Here is a 12,772-nt window from a genome sequence, read left to right on the forward strand (position 1 = left end):
GGTCATGATTTCTAGTTATTTTGCTTTCCAGTCGCTCTCCTCTGAACTCATTTCACTTCCAATGTGCCTTAGAGTGAGACTCCTGAGTGACTAAAATCTGGGGCTCGGTGGAACTTATTTAAGGGAAAAGCAGATCATCCAACATAGCAGCTTCGATAATATGGAAGTTTCCTTCTGTTGCACATAAAAGTTCAGAGGTGAGTGGTCTAAGGCTAGCAGCATTGCTCTATGAACCTCAACATGGGCTTCTAGGGTTTTTATAATCCTCACTTTATAGCCAGAAGTGTGGGGACAAAGAGCGTGCAGGGAAAGCCACGCCATCTTGAAGGACATGATTCGCAGTTTTGCGTATCATTTCCAAGCTTGTTGGGGTGGCTATATGTAGCAGGTAAGGGAAATGGGGAATACCCCCACCAGGACAGCCATATTACTGGTGAAAACTCAAGAGGTTCTGTTACTAAAAGAAAGGGAAAATGAAAACTGGGGCACAACTGTAGATTCTGCCACTAGAGTAAGGTGTAAATAAAAAGGAATTGTGGAGGGAATGTGTCTTGCTGGCCAGAGCCTGGAGATAGGAACCAGGAGGTTTGGGTTCTCTGATTTATCTGACCTCCAGCCAGTCACTGAACATACTATTCCTTTAGTTCTAAGAAGAGTATTAACTGCATTCCCCTTTTTCTTTCTGTTTTACAGACATATTGTGATTTAGTTATAAAAGTGATTTTAGTTGTTGAATTGAATGGCTTTATAATGGAATTATAGCCAATGTGATCATTTCTGAAGCAATCTGTCTGGAATAAGCACATTATTAGGACGTAGAGAGGTAGACTTATAGGAGACAGACGATTCTCAAATTCAAGAAACGACGATGAAGTAATTTAGAAAAACGTTTCTGTATGTTAAGGCTTTTCAGCAATTTTTGTCCTCAAGGTTTAATGTACCCTTCAAAAAAAGTTTGGAGTGCACATTTTTGTTTCATATTGTTCAGCAGAAATTTGATGTGATTATTCCCCCCATTGAGCTTTTTGGAAGATGGAAACTGGTTCTGGTAATTCGTTGACAGAGATTTCATTGAGATGGTAATTAGTTGTACTGTGGTTGGATCTGAGCATTTAGAATTTGCACAGTAAATAAACCATAAGCTCTGCAGAGCCCTGGGCAATTTTGTTAACGCCTGATGCTTCAACTTCTACTCAGACTAGGGAATATGACCAGAGGGGGGAGAAAATGGGGCTTCCACAGGAAGGATTCAGGATCAAAAAATGCCCACCCACTCTCCATCTCCCAGGATTTTCCTACAGATGAGGGTATGTGATCTCATGACTGCCTCTGAACGAGGCCTGGTTCCACATATTGCTGCTTTCCTTTCCCTTGCTATAGCTACCCTTCTCCTCACACTTCTTGGTTAGTTGAACTCTGGTGAGAGGGTCTGGAAGGGACTGCTATTGGAGAAGGTTTGGATTCCCTTTTGAAGCATCCCTCCCCCCTTCCCAGTTCCTTCTATTATAGTCAGAGCCTGTAGCAGAGACTGCTAGAATGTTCTTAGCTCTTCCTTTCTAACAGACTTTGTTATTTGGTGCTCCGGGGTGCCCAGCTGAAAGTCCATATTTCCCAGTTTCTCTTACAGCTGGGGTGGTGGGGCCACTAGATGTGAAGAATCATTGGATAGCACCTCCATGGAAGCTTTTAAGGAGTACTAAGCATAGTGAGATGTACTCTTGTTCTGGTATCCCTTCCTTCTTCCTCTACCTGGAACGTGGAGGTGATGGCAGTCTTACGGCAGCACCTATGAGCTAAGGAGGAAGAGGAAGAAAGACAGAGGGAACCTAGGGCTCTGATGACTTGCGGCTACTGTACCAGACTGGGCCTGTTGATTCCCTGATTTCTTCTATGTGAGACCCAGAAAAGACAATATGCTGCTGTGTCTAAGGATGAGTTTTGTAGAAACAGAGGCTCAGAAACAAAGCCTCAGACAGGAATTCAGGGGCAAGCTAAAAAGGGAGAGAGTGAAATGGGTTAAGGAAGGGAAAAGCAGGAGAGCAAGACTGTGGTCTCAGATACAGTGCAATCTCTGTCCGATCTAAGGTGATGGGGGAGATCCTGGAGTGTAAACTGCCCTGTGGAGTTGGCCCACTTTGAGACAGAGGCTAGCCTTTGTACCACTTAGAAGGTAGCCGTTGGCTGTGGGCTACCCCAGAAGGGGTTTTGTGCACAATTTCCTGGGTGAAGTACCTCTTGTCTACAGAGGGCATTTCTCTAGGGAAGAGGGTCAGGGTGAGCAACCAGCCAGTGCCTGGTGGAGTCTGGGGTCTGGGCGTGCCAGCCCAGGACAGTGGTCCAGCAAGGACCTGTCTTTTGTAGCCTACCTCTTGCATTGCTCACATGAAGTTCATTCCATCCAGTCACAGCTACTCCTGGATTCAGGAGGGTTAGTGGGATGAACTCCAGAGCTGCTACAGTTCGCCCTGAGTCTGTGACTGATATTCATCATCACCTTTCTCTACCGCCCATTCTAGATGATTCTTACGCTCAGCCAGGACTTCTCAGGTCTAGGTGGCTTGCCTTGGGATGATTCAGACACTCATCCCTTAGAAGCCTGAGCCCCTGGTCATCATGTCCTTATCAGCTGTCGTTGCTCTGCTTTCCCATTTAAAGTTAAACTTGACCATGGCAGTATCAAGAGATGCCGCCATAGATTATCAGACATGTCAAGTGTATATTCCTGTCTGCTTCCCTTAAGTGACAGCAGTCCTACCCCCTCATGCTCATCAGGGTTAATTCTCCCTGAGAGGATGGAAATGCCTTACTGTGGTTGCTGATCTATTGACACAGGACCTTCAAGTAACCAAATGCCACCTTAGCTTTAACTGTAATGGCTCTCTTACTGTGTCTACTGCCAGAAGTGTCCCCTCTCGGAACCAGCACCTCTAGAGCCAGAGATACTCAAGTTGTGGAAGCACAGATTCTCCCACCGGTCACTGAGAAGGATGGTGAGACGTCTCACTGCTACTTTCACTCCTTGTCTACTAGAATATTCATTGTATTATTTTTTTTCCAGTTTCACAAATGCTGTGATTCAGAATGATGTTGCAGTTATAAAAAAAATTGCTTTTTAATCTGTTGGACAGAATGGAGTTTCATTGTTAATTGAGCCAATGTTGTTATTCTTTAAGCGATCTGTTTGGAATAGGCCCATATACAAGTCCTGTTGGTTGTAGAGTAGAGTGCCTCCTAGAGGATGGCACCCTATCCCCTCAGAGTGTCATCTCTAAGTGACACATCAGCTGTGTCTTTAATAAGCCATTCCGGCCGTCGCCATGACAGCCTCTGGAAGTATGCGGTAAGCTCAGTGGAACCCAGGGCCGTGAGGTGCACAGCTCTCCTCATGAATGTGGGGAAGAATTTATTCGCCACATACCACCTACCCATAGCTGTGCTTATCTGCTACTGTAAAGAAGCCTCCGTTGGGGCTTCTACTTAGTTAAATTTGCTGTTTGACCCACTATTGGTTTCTCATGGCCCATTCGTTCTTTTTCAGGGGTTAGGCTGATTAATTAGGAGATTATAGTTCTATGAGGCTATGATAGGCTGTCATTCCTGCGTCCTTTGTGTCTTTGAGGGTGGCCCTCGTGTCTGCCCTTCCACCTCGGTGCAATATTGGTTTCCATTTATTTCTTACTCTCATTTTTCCTTATCTGTTTCATTTTTATTTTCAGCCAGGCATGGGGAGGAGATTTTGTGACGGCTGCTTGGTCTTTCCGACTGTGATAGTTCTTACCCCGTAGGTAAAAGAATCAATGTGAAGGCTCTGCCAACAGCTGGTGATGTCCTTTCTGATAATGTGTTTGGGGTGTGGGGAAACGAGTACCATTTGGCCTGTAGATCAGGGGAGGCAAGACCTGAGCTAGAACTCCTAATGGCACTCTGGTTCTCTGGATGGCACCACCAATGAACTTGGTCACTGTGTCCAACAACCCTTGAAAGAACTGGACAGTCTGTTTTCTCCAGTGTAACATTACCCAGGGGAATGACTATAGGTCCTTCTGGGGAAGAACTGGTTGAGGTCAGCTCTGTATACATTTGCCATAGCGCTTTACGGTTTGTTCCTCATGAAGACTGGCCTCTTCTTCAGTCGATGGGTTCTGGGCCTGAGAAAGGTTCAGATCTGGAACCTGGGCTTACGTCACTATTTCCATGGCAGCCTGCAGGTCAGACCCGGCCCCACCCTGTGGCTGCCAGTGTAAACTTGCTGCTGATTAATTCTGCCCACTCTGCTTTTGATGTTTAAGTTGGTACCACCCGGCCTTGATACCCTGGTACTCTAGCATCCCCCTTTGTTACCAGAAAGCCCCGTTCTGCAACTCTGTACATTTCCTACTGTCTGTGTCAGCCTACAGAAGCCAATCATTGATGAGCGATGAGTGAGCTGCCCCCTCACCAGTGCATTTCTTCCTTCCTGGGTAAGCGGAACTTCCTCTGAGCCCTTCTGTGGAACACAGTCAGCTAGTGGGTTTTCTGATATATAGTAGACACATTCTAGCAGACCCACCTCTCTGAGCCTTTTGATTCTATTCTCCACAGTTTGCTAAGGCAGTTCTGCTACCTGTTTCATTTCATGCTGGTCATTTCCTTTTTCAGTCTTCCTTAGAAACCTATTAGAGCCTTCTTCCGAGGTACTTCCTGGGGTGTTAAAACTTGTTAGGGAATATTGCGCCATACCACCAAATCCCCCTTTGCCTAACTGTATATTCTACTCTCCCCCCTTGGTCCAGCACTAGGGTCACCCCCAAACAGTCTCCAGACACCTGCAGGACACCTCCCGGTGTGCGTTCCACTGCCTTAGAATCCCTCTTTTCTTTTAGCACCTTCATGATTTTCGCAGTTGGATCATGAAAAGATGTGATGCTAGTTATTGGTCTGGTGCCCAGAAAAGGGGCGAGAACAGATCTTGAGAAACGCCAGCGCTGTCTTAGGAAGTGAAAGTCCACCTGCCTCGTTTAGGGTTTCTTCAAAGTCATCCAGCCATTTCTGCAAGCCCAGAGAGTTCAGGGTTATCTGGGGGTTCAAGGACATCTACACAGATATGCTTATCCCAGGTGGGATTATCTTCCCTTACCAGGGGCCCAATGTTGGCATAAGAGACCAGTCTAAGGTAAGAATTCCGTCTCCTCTGAAGTTCTGCCACTTTTACAGTTACTCCCTGTGCATAATCTTCAGCTTTGTCTGCTCTCCAGCTACAGGATATGGGCTCTTTTTCAAATAAATAAAGTTATTAAGGCATAGTTTACATATCATGTAATTCACCCATGTTACTGTATGACATTCACACAATTCAATCATTTTTTTTAAAAAGTAAATTACCAGGTTGTAATTTACGTCACCATAAATCCATTTGGAAGCATTAGCATCACCCCAGTAAGACCCCACACGTCCACTGACTGTTTATGGGAAGGGAGGGTCTTTTTAACAGACGCTGGGCCTATTGCCACCTACTGTCCAGCACTTTGGAGACCAAATGTCCTTCCACCTGAATGTGGTTCCAGAGCCAGACTGTGGGGGGATGGAGCAGTAAAGGGGTCTATGAATATGACAGGGATTATAGGACCTTCTTGACCAAAACAGCAAGTGATGTGAGAATAGCGCCAGCCCTTGCTCTCGTTGGAGCTGCACTCATGGCAGAGGTCCATAAACCTAGAGCTGCTGGGCTAGTGGTGACTCAGCCTGGGTTTATGGAACACTGGAATCGCCAGGGAAAGGTATCATAAATGCGTATTCTTGGGCCCTGCTGCCAGAAATTCGAATTCACTGGGTCAAGAGGTGAAGATTTACATTCTTAGCAGAATACCTTGTTGATTCTCTAACCCACCAGATTTGGGAACTGCTATTCAGGGTCGTGTGTAAATTTTTTTTGTGGTATTCTTACATTTTTTTTTTCTTTCTAGAAAACACAGTTTGGGTTAGAATGAATCGGATATAGGTATAGGTATAGGTACAGATATCTATTTATTTATATATTTTTAATAATATCTATTTTATATATTATCCATGGTTCCTGGATAGAAAACAAAACCCAGCAGGTCACTTATTTCATACTCGGTGTGTCTACTTTCTGAAGGGGAAGAGCACTGCCTTCGCCCTCAAGGAGTTCGGCCTGTAGCACCAAGATCGTAAATACAAGGCGGGCAAAGAGGACTTGTCAATATGAAATGAGCCAGCGGGGAAGACGCTGAAGCTCAGAGCGTATCAGAGGCATAACAGAGGAGTCGTCACCTCCATGGAATTGCTACGGATGAGCTTAGATCATACTTGGTGGTTCTTGTCAGCTTCAGAGTCTCACAATTCTGATTGAGTGAGGCAATGACTTAGAATAGAAGGGGATATTTGATGATAACATTGGCCGAGAATTAACATCTCTACCCTAGCTAGGGAATGAGGGAGGGGTCACTAAAGATAAACCTCCTTCTTTCTACCCCACGTCAGATTTCTTAGCAAATCCTGTCACATCTGTCTTTAAATTATATCCAGAATTGGGCCAGTTTCCATCTTGTTTTTCTGCAACCACGTTGGGTAATGTTTCCATCATCTCTTTCCCGAATTATCACAATCACTTCTAATTGGACTCTCCCCAGCCCTTGCCTCCTACTAAACACAGACACACACACACACACACACACACACACACACACACACACACACACACTATTTGCATCACAACAGACGAATTGATTCTGTGAAAATACAGCCTCTACTAGAAATCTTCCAATCACTATGCTCCTCATGCAGAGTAAAAGCCCATGTCTTCACCACGACTGCTAGGGGCCCGTTGCCTCCCCCAGCTCATCCCTTACCACTCTTTCCCTCACTTGTTCTGCTTTAGCCACAGTGGTGAGCTCTCTGTTCATTGAACATACCAGGCAAGTTCCAAGCTCAAGGCATAAATACTTTCTGTTTCCACTGTCTAGATTGTTCTCCCCCCAGATTTCTGCATGGCTCACTCTTTCTCAGTCCTTTCAGTTCTTTACTCAGCCATCACCATCTCAGTGACGTCTTCCTTGACCATCCTATTTAAAATTTTAATCCTGCCCAGAACGTGTTATAATCCCTCTCTATGCTTTATTTATATCCTCAGCACCTAACATTATCTATTTATTACATGTTTTACTTCTGCATCTTATTTACTGTATGTCTCATCAACTAGAATAATGAAAGCACTATCCGGACAGAACAGTACCTCATTTTAGGTACTCAGTAATTACTGGGATTAATGAAAAAGGCTCTATTATATAATTGTTGGCTACTTCTCCATTTTAGCGTGTGTAGGAATTTCTTGATTTGTGTTGTGAATGTGGTGAAATTGACATCTTCTTCCTTGAACACAAAAACGTAGAACGGATCACTGAGAATTAGAGAAGACTGAATATTGTAATCAAGCCTCTGACTTCAGCAATCAGGGTGTAAAGGCTTTAATGGGCCTTAAATATAATTTAGTCCAGTCTTTTGTTTTATAAATAAGGAAATTGAGGCTCAGAGCAAAGAAGTGACTTGCCAAGGTCATAGAAAGGGCGAAGCATGTGTTGATGCAGACTTCAGTCTCCTCAATTGCAGTACAGTGCTTTGTCAACTATCTTTCTTGGTCATTTGTTTCTAAGCTAACATTTTGGGGTAACGTGAACTGAGATGTTCTTAAAATAATCAACAATTGTTATTGAGAAGAAACATATGTTGCATTTTAGCAAAACGTTACTTAGCCTTTCATACACAATTGTTTCACAGCTAATAAATGACTGTTAAAATATTCCTGTATATTATTATACATATATTTTTTACTTTATATTAACGTAGAAAGCAATGTTCAGTTTTGGCAAGGTGCCCATGTTCTGAGAACCCTTAAGGGCAAAGAGTTACCATTGTGTTCATTTGTTTATTTAACAAATATTTATTGAATGCCCACTGTGTGCCAGGTAATTGTCCTGGGCACTGATGTTTCAGTGATAACACCGTTGAGGCCCTTATAAGGGAGACATAGTAAACAATGAACAAAAATAGTTCCAGGTAATGTTCTGTGCTTTGAAGAAAATGAAATAGAGACATGCAGTAGAGATTGGGTTAGCAAAACAATTCTAAGAAGGTGACACCTGAACAGAGACCTGAAGGAAAAGAACCAGTCAGCCATGTGATGACACGGGGACAGAGTGACGTAGAAAGATACCAGCAAGGGCAGAGGTCCTTGTGCAAGACTAGGCTTATCATGTTCCAGGAAGGACAGAAAGGATGAGCTGGTCATGGTATTGCAAACACAGAGAAGTTGCTAGAAGATGAGGTCTGAAAGGATGCAGGAGTTTGCTCATCAAACTTCATAGTCCCCATAGTGGGAAGTGGGTAAAGGGGAGGAACCTGCTCTGGTTTACATTTTATAAATCCCACCATGGTTAACAAGTAGAGAACATACCTCAGAGGAGCAAAAATAGAAGCAAGAAAACCAGTTAGATTACAGGGGGGAAAAATCAGTCAAGAGAAGTGGTGACTTGGAGAAGGGAAGTTATAATGGAGATGAAGAGATCGCATCATGTATCTGTAGGTACCCCACCAACCATGAAGTGTTTGGGTTGATACAAACTCTTGCTGGAATAACAAGGTCAAGATGGCTGGTAGATTGGTCAATTCCAGCAAAAAGGGGTACCTGTGTTGTATATATAGCTCAAAAGCACACTTCATGGATTACTGGTTCCAGAAGTTATTTTAATATATACTGGGGGTGCTAAAAACACGTATACAAGTGGACACTTTGGTCAACATTACTCAAGCAGTAGTTCGCCATAATCAGAAGTACCTGGAAACTGATTATAACCACTTTGAGCACCTCTTGTAATTGCAGTAGTCAAACGTGACTTGTATTCATCTTTTGTTATTGATATATATTGAGTGTTACAATTTTAATATGGTTTTCCTTTCTTAAAATGTATATACATTTTTTTGTCACCCTCTGTATATGCAAGGAAGATTATTCTGTGGCCAAATAACTGTGATGAACAGACCCAATAGATTCCCATCTAGAAATTCACAGTACACAGTAGCATATTGAAAAGTCTAAGGCATGTAGAAGTAAAGAAATACCTTTTACTTACTTTCCCACACTTTCAAAAATCCTTTGATCAAGAAATCCTGTTTTTCTGCCTTCCTCACAGAACCCTCACTAGTAAGCTAAGGACATAAACGGATACAGTAGAAAGAGAACTGGAATGAGAGACCATATGCTCTACTCCATCACTGCCTTCATTTTGTGTACCGTTGGACACATCACTTTTCCTGTTGGAACCTCAGTTTCCTCATCTGTAAAATAGGTGAGAACATATCAGTTGCTATATTCTCTTTTATCAAGTTGTTTTACATAAAGCTGTTTTCTGTGTAAATCCTCAAAGTGTAGTTGCTTTGGATGAAGATGCCAATTCAGTTTAAATGAGGGTTCAGAGGGGCTGTAGATACTGCTTTTGAGATAATCATGCTTCCGTACTGGGTGAGCATTTTTTTATCATCTGTATTTGCAAAGAAAGCAATTAATGACTGGATCAGAATTGCTGCTGGCCCAGAGTCTGAATCTCCTAGGAGAAGAGTTTTATAATGCTGTTAAGGTGGGTCCAAGACCGATGGGATTTCAAGTACAGCTGACGTACTCACTTAGATGTTACCAGGCAACTGTGCAAGGTAGAATGGAATGGATTTTGATATTCAGACTGTGTCTTGTAAGCCCGTTTGCTTCAAATATCAAGGGCTAAATTTCTTAGCAAAAAGCGTTGACTGTTAAGAAAATATTCTCTTGTTCAAAATTTTCTGCACTCTAGAAACAATGAAAATACAAGCCGTGTTTCCACATGCTGAAGGCTGCAGTTGTTCTATTTACTTCTCTCCATCCCTTCCTTCCTTTCTCATTTTGAGAATGGGTCATCAGTCTCTCAATTTCTCGGGGTCTTGAACATTTCTTAGCTCTGTCTTTGGGAACCACCAAAAAACCTAAAGAATAGGCAGGAAAAAAGGAAGGAAATCAGGAGTCTGGTAAAGGAAATGGGGTTAAAAGGCCACGGAAGCATGGAGGTAGGAGAAATGAGAATGAGAAAGTATAAGAGAAAGATTGAGGGAGAAGTACTCTCAACTTGGACAAGGGAGGATGGAAAGAGGAAGCATTTTCAAATTAACATTAGCTCTTTCAGTTCAAAGAGACATAAGATTGAGGTCCATTGGGGTCTCTATCCTTTCTTTGTTATTTAATACGGTAGCAATAGAAGAAAATATACTAAACAATCTATCCCCTATTACAGAATTTTATCTTTGGTGGCTCAGTGTCTGAACCTTCCCTCGGGTCCCAGTAATCAGTTTTGGGAAAGGAGATAGATGTGGCATGGAAAGCAGAAGAGGGTGAAGAATGAATTGGAGAGCGGAAGCCCCATCAGGGATAGAAGATACTAATATGTTGGCAATGCAAGGAAGGGGAGCAAAAGAATCAAGTATCATGAGGGGCTTTAATTTGGGTAAGAGTTTTAGTGAGGCTGAGTGAATTGGGGCAGAAGAGAGGCTTTGGAGCAGGTGTGGGGTTTAAGAAAAATGGTGAGTGTGAAGAGAGGAGAAAGACAGTTTTAAGGAATGTTTCTCTGCATGTGAATTGGAGCTTCTTGTCTAACGTTACTGAGGAATCCCACTAAAGGTTGCCATCACCTTCTGATAGCTGTCTATTGAACACGAGAGCAAAGACTAGATGACCTGAAGAGGTTTATGTTAAGATTACTCAAAGGATGGAAATGAGTGGAAAAGTTCAGAGCGGTAAATGGGAAGAATACGTATATAGAAGCAAGTAAAGCATAGTAATGGAACTGTGAAATGTTTCCTATTTTTACCAAAGACTCAACATTCTAAGCAAGGAAATTTAAATTAGATCTAAGTGCACTTCCTTGTTGTAGAAGTTGTACTATGAAATGTTTTTGATATTCATATAACTTGACAACTCTGATTCCTGGCATTTTTAACAAAATGTTGACTGTGCCATTTTTCTGGCTGACTGTGAGAGCACATCTTCTGTGAGAGAAGAATAAATTGAGCAGATTTCCTGGCCTTAGCATTTGTGATTTAATGATTCAGTACCTTGGAAACGAATTTTAAAATACTCAATACCAATTCTCCACCCTTAATCCAACACACTATTTTCACTGGTTTTGCTCTTGTGAGATTTCTTTTCTATCAGTGTTCCTCACATTGCTTTCTGTCTTACTTCATGGGCTGCATTCAAAGAGACTGGACATAATAAAACCGCCATCCTATTTCCATTTCTGTAAATGACCACCAGGGCTCTGCAGTGCCAGCAGTAATCACCCCAGAACTCTGTGGTGGTCCGTGTACCAGCTGCATTGATAGAAGTTCAGTGTTGTTTTAAGAAAAGTATTAGCATAAGGAATTGGTTCACAGTTGTGTTTCAGAGGACACTGAGCACGCAAGGTATTGTTTGGCAAAAGGGTTCCACAGTCCAATCAGTTTGCACGCTTTCAACAATGCTGGTATAAAATAAAAGACGCTGGGTTAAGAGTGGAGGGAATTGCTTTCTAGTACCAGACCTTTACTTAACACTCTGTGTTACCTTGGCAAGCTTCTGAAACTCTGCAAAATGGAGGCCATCCCAGGTGTCGTCTCTGCATCATAGGGTTGTAGCCTGTCATTTAGTTGTAGTCTATAGGTTAAAGTCATGGTTCAATGGTCAAACAGCCTCCATTGGAATTCTGGCTTCACCTCCTAAAGCTGTGTGACAAAGTCAAGTTACTAAACTTTTCTGAGCTTTAGTTTCCCTTTAGGTGTGAATAATATTTATCTCATGGGGTTTTTAGGCTTAGATGAGATAGCTGATGTAAAACAAATAATTATCATGATACTATTTAAATAGTTATTAGTCCAGGCATAAGTAATAGTAATATTATTAGCAAAATGATTATAATTATTCAAGTTATTTAAAAAAACACACACTGGTAATAGTAGCAATAACAGCAGTAACTACCATTTATTGAGCACTTATTTTTTCCAGACGCTATTCTAAGAGCTTTACTTACACTATTTAATTCTCATAATCTCCCCATAAGTTCGTTATCTATTTATCCTATTTTACAGAAAAGAAGCTGTGGTTCATAGTGGGTAAAGTTGCTCAAGCTCTCACCATCAATAAGTGAGATGTGCTCCTCTCGTGTCTGGTCCCAGGGGTTTTCCCCTCACTACTCTCCTCAAGTTCAATGTCCTTGTAACCTGCCCTTTGGTGCTGTTTGCTTCTCTGTCCTCCAGACTACGTAAGGGCTCTGAAGGGAGAATGGTTGGTGATTCTTTTCAGAGTTCACCAGCACGTCACTACGAATGGAAATTAAAGAAGTACAGACAGGGCAAGAAGCACTAGAGGCACTTAGATTTCTCTACTGATTTTTTTTTTCCTTTCAATGGCAATTTTTATTTAAATGTTAATTGTAATTGAAAGGATAGTACCATATCTTGAATAGAAAGAATTTGTGTAAGTACTGATTATTGATTTAAAAAAGATAAGGCGGAGGCACTGGGTTCTCAAGAGGGGTTATTGCATTGTGAATTCCATGAAGGCTGAGCCCTCTGTGTTTGACATGTAGTGTGCACCCAGAAATGGTGAACAGGCAGGGGTCTTGGAAGAAAAAGGGACAAGACTGCCATCTAGTGGACTTTGAGTCAACTTCAGCTTAAAAAACAAACTAGCTGTGTTTTAGTAAAACCTATTTAAAAT

General features: G+C 42.3%; 1 long non-coding RNA gene across 2 annotated transcripts in view; it reads left to right on the forward strand.

Moving 5' to 3' along the window:
- Positions 1 to 12,772, forward strand: part of LOC109457455 (uncharacterized) — a 280,743-nt gene that overhangs the window by 159,557 nt on the left and 108,414 nt on the right. For both annotated transcript variants that reach the window (XR_012489844.2, XR_002139027.3), the window contains exon 3: positions 9,186 to 9,341. This is a non-coding gene — a long non-coding RNA (uncharacterized LOC109457455). The remainder of the gene's footprint in view (positions 1 to 9,185; positions 9,342 to 12,772) is intronic.

This window comes from Rhinolophus sinicus, chromosome 5 (genome assembly GCF_057876585.1).
Source record: "Rhinolophus sinicus isolate RSI-liver-muscle chromosome 5, RSI-T2T, whole genome shotgun sequence".
Lineage (NCBI taxonomy): Eukaryota > Metazoa > Chordata > Mammalia > Chiroptera > Rhinolophidae > Rhinolophus > Rhinolophus sinicus.